A 10601-nucleotide genomic window follows, 5' to 3' on the forward strand; every position below is an offset into this window, starting at 1 on the left:
ATGAGCATAACTGCTGTGCCACAGCTTTTTCAAGGATCTTGGAGATAAAGGGGAGGTTTGATATTGGCCGATAATTGGACAGCTGACAGGGATCAAGGTCAGGTTTTTTAATCAGGGGTTTGATAACTGCTAGTTTAAAGGATTTGGGTACATAGCCAATCATAAGAGAAGAATTTATTATTTTTAGAAGCGGTTCAATTACTCCAGGCATTATCTGTTTGAATAGATGTGTCGGTAAGGGATCTAGTACGCAAGTTGAGGCTTTTGATGTAGAGATTAATGAAAGTAATTCAGTTTCTTTTAGGGGAGTAAAACATTCTAACTGATGATCTGATACAGTTATATTGTTAACTACAAGGTCACTTTCATTGTCTAACCTTAAATTAGTAGTTTGAATTTTTTGTCGGATATTCTCAATTTTGTCATTAAAAAAATTCATGAAGTCGTTGCTACTACATACTGCAGGTGTGCATGTGTTGATAGTGGACTTATTCCTGGTTAATTTTGCTACAGTATTAAATAGGAATCTAGGATTATTTTTGTTATCTTCTATTAGGGAGGAGAGATATGTTGATCTCGCAGCACTAAGAGCTTTTCTATACTTCAGGAAGCTCTCCTTCCACGCCAATTTGAACACTACCAATTTTGTTTGACGCCATTTACGTTCCAATTTTCGAGTGGTCTGTTTTAATGTGCGAGTGTCATCATTATACCAGGGTGCTAATTTTTTCTCTCTAATCATTTTCCTTTTTAGAGGAGCTACATTATCTAAAGTATGGCGGAATGTTGACTCTAAGCATTCAGTTGCCTGATCGAGTTCTGCAGGGGCTGACAGTGACCCAATCAAAGTTGACAGCTCTGGGAGATCATTTATAAAGCTCTGTGCAGTAGTTGACGTGAAAGTACGTTTAATACAGTAGCGTGGTGAGGTGCATATATTATTACTCAGACATATTTTGAATGAGATGAGACAATGATCTGAGATAACTTCAGACTGTGGAAGTATGACTATATTGTCTACGTTTAATCTGAATGTTAGTATTAGATCAAGGGTGTGACCACCATTATGGGTCGGTCCTATGACATTCTGCTTAATCCCGACTGAATCTAAGATGGACACAAACGCTGTTTTTAAAGGGTCTTCTGGGTTATCAAAGTGAATATTAAAATCTCCGACAACTAAAGCTTTGTCTAAGGAAATAACCAGATCTGAGATAAAATCTGCAAATTCAGAAAGAAACTCAGAATATGGCCCCGGGGGCCTGTAAATAATAAGCAATGGAATTAACTGGGTAGACTTATTTTTCGAGGCTACATACATTATATGAGTATGAAGAACTTCAAATGTATTAAATTTATAACCAGGTTTGTGTGTTACACCTAGATAATCGTTATAAATAACCGCGACGCCTCCTCCTCTGCCAGTTAGACGAGGCTGGTGTATATAACTGTATCCAGGAGGACTTGCTTCATTTAATGCTATATATTCATTTGGCTTAATCCATGTTTCTGTTAAACACAGTACATTAAACTCCTGATCAGTAATGAGTTCATTAACCATTAGCGCTTTAGATGTAAGAGATCTAATATTTAATAGCCCCACCTTTAGATCAAAGGTGCTGGCAGCAGCTGTACAGTCAGTCTGATCTAATTTTATATTGATTAGGTTACTGGAACAAACTCTCTGAAAATTTCTACCTTTTTGTTGAGCTCGGGGAACAGACACAGTCTCGATGTAGTGGGCCCTGAGTGACGACTCTGTGCAGCTAGCAGACAGTCGGTTTAGCCTGTTCGTCTGCTCCCTGGCCTTGGCTCTGGATTGTCAGAAATTAACTAGGCCTGTTCTGAGACTATGACCTATGCTGCAGGAAATGAGAGCAGCACCTTCCCGAGTGGGATGGATACCGTCCCGCCCTAACAGGCCAGCAGTGCCCTCAAAATTAGCCCAATTATCTATAAAGCCCACACTGTTTTCAGAGCACCACCTGGACAGCCAGCAGTTCAGCGACCATAACCTGCTGTAAGCTACATCGCCACGCCACGCCACGCATATTGTGATATGCACGTGTTCAGAGTGGGAACACACTGTGTCACAGAGTGCATGAATACGGCTTTCCGAGCGCAGGAGCGCATTCATCCTGTTTCTAACGCGTTTTCAGAGCATAAAGCAAACGTTTGACAAGGAACATTGCTTTTGAGTGAAATGAGTGCATTCGAGCATATGTGACATGTAACGTCTTTCTAAGCATGGATTTTCATGTTTTCGAGCTTTTAACACATTTTCTTCATATGTGTCATTTTAACTGTAAAAGCACGTCTGAAACGAGTTTTCAACATAGTATTGTGATATGCACTTGTTCAGATTGGGAAAACACTGTCACAGAGTGCATGAAAACAGCTTTGCTAGTGCAGGAGCAAATTCATCCTGTTTCTAACGCGTTTTCAGAGCATAAAGCAAACGTTTGACACGGAACATTGATTTTGAGTGAAATGAGTGCATATGTGACGTAACAACTTTCTAAGCATGGATTTTTTCATGTTTTCGAGCTTTGAACACATTTTCATCATATTTGTCATTTTTACTGTAAAAGCACGTCTGAAACGAGTTATCAACATAGTATTGTGATATGCACTTGTTTAGAGTGGGAAAACACTGTCACAGAGTGCATGAAAACAGCTTTGCTAGTGCAGGAGCAAATTCATCCTGTTTCTAACGCGTTTTCAGAGCATAAAGCAAACGTTTGACAAGGAACATTGATTTTGAGTGAAATGAGTGCATTCGAGCACATGTGACATGTAACGTCTTTCTAAGCATGGATTTTCATGTTTTCGAGCTTTTAACACATTTTCTTCATATGTGTCATTTTAACTGTAAAAGCACGTCTGAAACGAGTTTTCAACATAGTATTGTGATATGCACTTGTTCAGATTGGGAAAACACACTTTGTGTCACCGAGTGCATGAATACAGCTTTCCGAGCGCAGGAGCGCATTCATCCTGTTTCTAACGCCTTTTCAGAGCATAAAGCAAACGTTTGACAAGGAACATTGCTTTTGAGTGAAATGAGTGCATTCGAGCATATGTGACATGTAACGTCTTTCTAAGCATGGATTTTCATGTTTTCGAGCTTTTAACACATTTTCTTCATATGTGTCATTTTAACTGTAAAAGCACGTCTGAAACGAGTTTTCAACATAGTATTGTGAAATGCACTTGTTCAGATTGGGAAAACACTGTGTCACAGAGTGCATGAAAACAGCTTTGCTAGTGCAGGAGCAAATTCATCCTGTTTCTAACGCGTTTTCAGAGCATAAAGCAAACGTTTGACAAGGAACATTGATTTTGAGTGAAATGAGTGCATTCGAGCATATGTGACATGTAACGTCTTTCTAAGCATGGATTTTCATGTTTTCGAGCATTTAACACATTTTCTTCATGTGTCATTTTAACTGTAAAAGCACGTCGGAAACGAGTTATCAACATAGTATTGTGATATGCACTTGTTCAGAGTGGGAAAACACACTTTGTGTCACCGAGTGCATGAATACAGCTTTCCGAGCGCAGGAGCGCATTCATCCTGTTTCTAACGCCTTTTCAGAGCATAAAGCAAACGTTTGACAAGGAACATTGCTTTTGAGTGAAATGAGTGCATTCGAGCATATGTGACATGTAACGTCTTTCTGAGCATGGATTTTCATGTTTTCGAGCTTTTAACACATTTTCTTCATATGTGTCATTTTAACTGTAAAAGCACGTCTGAAACGAGTTTTCAACATAGTATTGTGATATGCACTTGTTCAGATTGGGAAAACACTGTCACAGAGTGCATGAAAACAGCTTTGCTAGTGCAGGAGCAAATTCATCCTGTTTCTAACGCGTTTTCAGAGCATAAAGCAAACGTTTGACACGGAACATTGATTTTGAGTGAAATGAGTGCATATGTGACGTAACAACTTTCTAAGCATGGATTTTTTCATGTTTTCGAGCTTTGAACACATTTTCATCATATTTGTCATTTTAACTGTAAAAGCACGTCTGAAACGAGTTTTCAACACAGTATTGTGATATGCACGTGTTCAGAGTGGGAACACACTGTGTCACAGAGTGCATGAATACGGCTTTCCGAGCGCAGGAGCGCATTCATCCTGTTTCTAACGCGTTTTCAGAGCATAAAGCAAACGTTTGACAAGGAACATTGATTTTGAGTGAAATGAGTGCATTCGAGCATATGTGACATGTAACGTCTTTCTAAGCATGGATTTTCATGTTTTCGAGCTTTTAACACATTTTCTTCATATGTGTCATTTTAACTGTAAAAGCACGTCTGAAACGAGTTTTCAACATAGTATTGTGATATGCACTTGTTCAGATTGGGAAAACACTGTCACAGAGTGCATGAAAACAGCTTTGCTAGTGCAGGAGCAAATTCATCCTGTTTCTAACGCGTTTTCAGAGCATAAAGCAAACGTTTGACACGGAACATTGATTTTGAGTGAAATGAGTGCATATGTGACGTAACAACTTTCTAAGCATGGATTTTTTCATGTTTTCGAGCTTTGAACACATTTTCATCATATTTGTCATTTTTACTGTAAAAGCACGTCTGAAACGAGTTATCAACATAGTATTGTGATATGCACTTGTTTAGAGTGGGAAAACACTGTCACAGAGTGCATGAAAACAGCTTTGCTAGTGCAGGAGCAAATTCATCCTGTTTCTAACGCGTTTTCAGAGCATAAAGCAAACGTTTGACAAGGAACATTGATTTTGAGTGAAATGAGTGCATTCGAGCATATGTGACATGTAACGTCTTTCTAAGCATGGATTTTCATGTTTTCGAGCTTTTAACACATTTTCTTCATATGTGTCATTTTAACTGTAAAAGCACGTCTGAAACGAGTTTTCAACATAGTATTGTGATATGCACTTGTTCAGATTGGGAAAACACTGTCACAGAGTGCATGAAAACAGCTTTGCAAGTGCAGGAGCAAATTCATCCTGTTTCTAACGCGTTTTCAGAGCATAAAGCAAACGTTTGACACGGAACATTGATTTTGAGTGAAATGAGTGCATATGTGACGTAACAACTTTCTAAGCATGGATTTTTTCATGTTTTCGAGCTTTGAACACATTTTCATCATATTTGTCATTTTTACTGTAAAAGCACGTCTGAAACGAGTTATCAACATAGTATTGTGATATGCACTTGTTTAGAGTGGGAAAACACTGTCACAGAGTGCATGACAACAGCTTTGCTAGTGCAGGAGCAAATTCATCCTGTTTCTAACGCGTTTTCAGAGCATAAAGCAAACGTTTGACAAGGAACATTGATTTTGAGTGAAATGAGTGCATTCGAGCATATGTGACATGTAACGTCTTTCTAAGCATGGATTTTCATGTTTTCGAGCTTTTAACACATTTTCTTCATATGTGTCATTTTAACTGTAAAAGCACGTCGGAAACGAGTTATCAACATAGTATTGTGATATGCACTTGTTCAGAGTGGGAAAACACACTTTGTGTCACCGAGTGCATGAATACAGCTTTCCGAGCGCAGGAGCGCATTCATCCTGTTTCTAACGCCTTTTCAGAGCATAAAGCAAACGTTTGACAAGGAACATTGCTTTTGAGTGAAATGAGTGCATTCGAGCATATGTGACATGTAACGTCTTTCTAAGCATGGATTTTCATGTTTTCGAGCTTTTAACACATTTTCTTCATATGTGTCATTTTAACTGTAAAAGCACGTCTGAAACGAGTTTTCAACATAGTATTGTGATATGCACTTGTTCAGATTGGGAAAACACTGTCACAGAGTGCATGAAAACAGCTTTGCTAGTGCAGGAGCAAATTCATCCTGTTTCTAACGCGTTTTCAGAGCATAAAGCAAACGTTTGACACGGAACATTGATTTTGAGTGAAATGAGTGCATATGTGACGTAACAACTTTCTAAGCATGGATTTTTTCATGTTTTCGAGCTTTGAACACATTTTCATCATATTTGTCATTTTTACTGTAAAAGCACGTCTGAAACGAGTTATCAACATAGTATTGTGATATGCACTTGTTTAGAGTGGGAAAACACTGTCACAGAGTGTATGAAAACAGCTTTGCTAGTGCAGGAGCAAATTCATCCTGTTTCTAACGCGTTTTCAGAGCATAAAGCAAACGTTTGACAAGGAACATTGATTTTGAGTGAAATGAGTGCATATGTGACATGTAACAACTTTCTAAGCATGGATTTTTTCATGTTTTCGAGCTTTGAACACATTTTCATCATATTTGTCATTTTAACTGTAAAAGCACGTCTGAAACGAGTTTTCAACACAGTATTGTGATATGCACGTGTTCAGAGTGGGAACACACTGTGTCACAGAGTGCATGAATACGGCTTTCCGAGCGCAGGAGCGCATTCATCCTGTTTCTAACGCGTTTTCAGAGCATAAAGCAAACGTTTGACAAGGAACATTGCTTTTGAGTGAAATGAGTGCATTCGAGCATATGTGACATGTAACGTCTTTCTAAGCATGGATTTTCATGTTTTCGAGCTTTTAACACATTTTCTTCATATGTGTCATTTTAACTGTAAAAGCACGTCTGAAACGAGTTTTCAACATAGTATTGTGATATGCACTTGTTCAGATTGGGAAAACACTGTCACAGAGTGCATGAAAACAGCTTTGCTAGTGCAGGAGCAAATTCATCCTGTTTCTAACGCGTTTTCAGAGCATAAAGCAAACGTTTGACACGGAACATTGATTTTGAGTGAAATGAGTGCATATGTGACGTAACAACTTTCTAAGCATGGATTTTTTCATGTTTTCGAGCTTTGAACACATTTTCATCATATTTGTCATTTTTACTGTAAAAGCACGTCTGAAACGAGTTATCAACATAGTATTGTGATATGCACTTGTTTAGAGTGGGAAAACACTGTCACAGAGTGCATGAAAACAGCTTTGCTAGTGCAGGAGCAAATTCATCCTGTTTCTAACGCGTTTTCAGAGCATAAAGCAAACGTTTGACAAGGAACATTGATTTTGAGTGAAATGAGTGCATTCGAGCATATGTGACATGTAACGTCTTTCTAAGCATGGATTTTCATGTTTTCGAGCTTTTAACACATTTTCTTCATATGTGTCATTTTAACTGTAAAAGCACGTCTGAAACGAGTTTTCAACATAGTATTGTGATATGCACTTGTTCAGATTGGGAAAACACTGTCACAGAGTGCATGAAAACAGCTTTGCTAGTGCAGGAGCAAATTCATCCTGTTTCTAACGCGTTTTCAGAGCATAAAGCAAACGTTTGACACGGAACATTGATTTTGAGTGAAATGAGTGCATATGTGACGTAACAACTTTCTAAGCATGGATTTTTTCATGTTTTCGAGCTTTGAACACATTTTCATCATATTTGTCATTTTTACTGTAAAAGCACGTCTGAAACGAGTTATCAACATAGTATTGTGATATGCACTTGTTTAGAGTGGGAAAACACTGTCACAGAGTGCATGACAACAGCTTTGCTAGTGCAGGAGCAAATTCATCCTGTTTCTAACGCGTTTTCAGAGCATAAAGCAAACGTTTGACAAGGAACATTGATTTTGAGTGAAATGAGTGCATTCGAGCATATGTGACATGTAACGTCTTTCTAAGCATGGATTTTCATGTTTTCGAGCTTTTAACACATTTTCTTCATATGTGTCATTTTAACTGTAAAAGCACGTCGGAAACGAGTTATCAACATAGTATTGTGATATGCACTTGTTCAGAGTGGGAAAACACACTTTGTGTCACCGAGTGCATGAATACAGCTTTCCGAGCGCAGGAGCGCATTCATCCTGTTTCTAACGCCTTTTCAGAGCATAAAGCAAACGTTTGACAAGGAACATTGCTTTTGAGTGAAATGAGTGCATTCGAGCATATGTGACATGTAACGTCTTTCTAAGCATGGATTTTCATGTTTTCGAGCTTTTAACACATTTTCTTCATATGTGTCATTTTAACTGTAAAAGCACGTCTGAAACGAGTTTTCAACATAGTATTGTGATATGCACTTGTTCAGATTGGGAAAACACTGTCACAGAGTGCATGAAAACAGCTTTGCTAGTGCAGGAGCAAATTCATCCTGTTTCTAACGCGTTTTCAGAGCATAAAGCAAACGTTTGACACGGAACATTGATTTTGAGTGAAATGAGTGCATATGTGACGTAACAACTTTCTAAGCATGGATTTTTTCATGTTTTCGAGCTTTGAACACATTTTCATCATATTTGTCATTTTTACTGTAAAAGCACGTCTGAAACGAGTTATCAACATAGTATTGTGATATGCACTTGTTTAGAGTGGGAAAACACTGTCACAGAGTGTATGAAAACAGCTTTGCTAGTGCAGGAGCAAATTCATCCTGTTTCTAACGCGTTTTCAGAGCATAAAGCAAACGTTTGACAAGGAACATTGATTTTGAGTGAAATGAGTGCATATGTGACATGTAACAACTTTCTAAGCATGGATTTTTTCATGTTTTCGAGCTTTGAACACATTTTCATCATATTTGTCATTTTAACTGTAAAAGCACGTCTGAAACGAGTTTTCAACACAGTATTGTGATATGCACGTGTTCAGAGTGGGAAAACACACTTTGTGTCACCGAGTGCATGAATACAGCTTTCCGAGCGCAGGAGCGCATTCATCCTGTTTCTAACGCCTTTTCAGAGCATAAAGCAAACGTTTGACAAGGAACATTGCTTTTGAGTGAAATGAGTGCATTCGAGCATATGTGACATGTAACGTCTTTCTAAGCATGGATTTTCATGTTTTCGAGCTTTTAACACATTTTCTTCATATGTGTCATTTTAACTGTAAAAGCACGTCTGAAACGAGTTTTCAACATAGTATTGTGATATGCACTTATTCAGATTGGGAAAACACTGTGTCACAGAGTGCATGAAAACAGCTTTGCTAGTGCAGGAGCAAATTCATCCTGTTTCTAACGCGTTTTCAGAGCATAAAGCAAACGTTTGACACGGAACATTGATTTTGAGTGAAATGAGTGCATATGTGACATGTAACAACTTTCTAAGCATGGATTTTTTCATGTTTTCGAGCTTTGAACACATTTTCATCATATTTGTCATTTTTACTGTAAAAGCACGTCTGAAACGAGTTATCAACATAGTATTGTGATATGCACTTGTTTAGAGTGGGAAAACACTGTCACAGAGTGCATGAAAACAGCTTTGCTAGTGCAGGAGCAAATTCATCCTGTTTCTAACGCGTTTTCAGAGCATAAAGCAAACGTTTGACAAGGAACATTGCTTTTGAGTGAAATGAGTGCATTCGAGCATATGTGACATGTAACGTCTTTCTAAGCATGGATTTTCATGTTTTCGAGCTTTTAACACATTTTCTTCATATGTGTCATTTTAACTGTAAAAGCACGTCGGAAACGAGTTTTCAACATAGTATTGTGATATGCACTTGTTCAGATTGGGAAAACACTGTCACAGAGTGCATGAAAACAGCTTTGCTAGTGCAGGAGCAAATTCATCCTGTTTCTAACGCGTTTTCAGAGCATAAAGCAAACATTTGACACGGAACATTGATTTTGAGTGAAATGAGTGCATATGTGACGTAACAACTTTCTAAGCATGGATTTTTTCATGTTTTCGAGCTTTGAACACATTTTCATCATATTTGTCATTTTTACTGTAAAAGCACGTCTGAAACGAGTTATCAACATAGTATTGTGATATGCACTTGTTCAGATTGGGAAAACACTGTCACAGAGTGCATGAAAACAGCTTTGCTAGTGCAGGAGCAAATTCATCCTGTTTCTAACGCGTTTTCAGAGCATAAAGCAAACGTTTGACAAGGAACATTGATTTTGAGTGAAATGAGTGCATTCGAGCATATGTGACATGTAACGTCTTTCTAAGCATGGATTTTCATGTTTTCGAGCTTTTAACACATTTTCTTCATATGTGTCATTTTAACTGTAAAAGCACGTCGGAAACGAGTTATCAACATAGTATTGTGATATGCACTTGTTCAGAGTGGGAAAACACACTTTGTGTCACCGAGTGCATGAATACAGCTTTCCGAGCGCAGGAGCGCATTCATCCTGTTTCTAACGCCTTTTCAGAGCATAAAGCGAACGTTTGACAAGGAACATTGCTTTTGAGTGAAATGAGTGCATTCGAGCATATGTGACATGTAACGTCTTTCTAAGCATGGATTTTCATGTTTTCGAGCTTTTAACACATTTTCTTCATATGTGTCATTTTAACTGTAAAAGCACGTCTGAAACGAGTTTTCAACATAGTATTGTGATATGCACTTGTTCAGATTGGGAAAACACACTTTGTGTCACCGAGTGCATGAATACAGCTTTCCGAGCGCAGGAGCGCATTCATCCTGTTTCTAACGCCTTTTCAGAGCATAAAGCAAACGTTTGACACGGAACATTGATTTTGAGTGAAATGAGTGCATATGTGACGTAACAACTTTCTAAGCATGGATTTTTTCATGTTTTCGAGCTTTGAACACATTTTCATCATATTTGTCATTTTAACTGTAAAAGCACGTCTGAAATGAGT

The sequence above is a fragment of the Neoarius graeffei genome, chromosome 17 (genome assembly GCF_027579695.1).
Source record: "Neoarius graeffei isolate fNeoGra1 chromosome 17, fNeoGra1.pri, whole genome shotgun sequence".
Classification (NCBI taxonomy): Eukaryota; Metazoa; Chordata; class Actinopteri; order Siluriformes; family Ariidae; genus Neoarius; species Neoarius graeffei.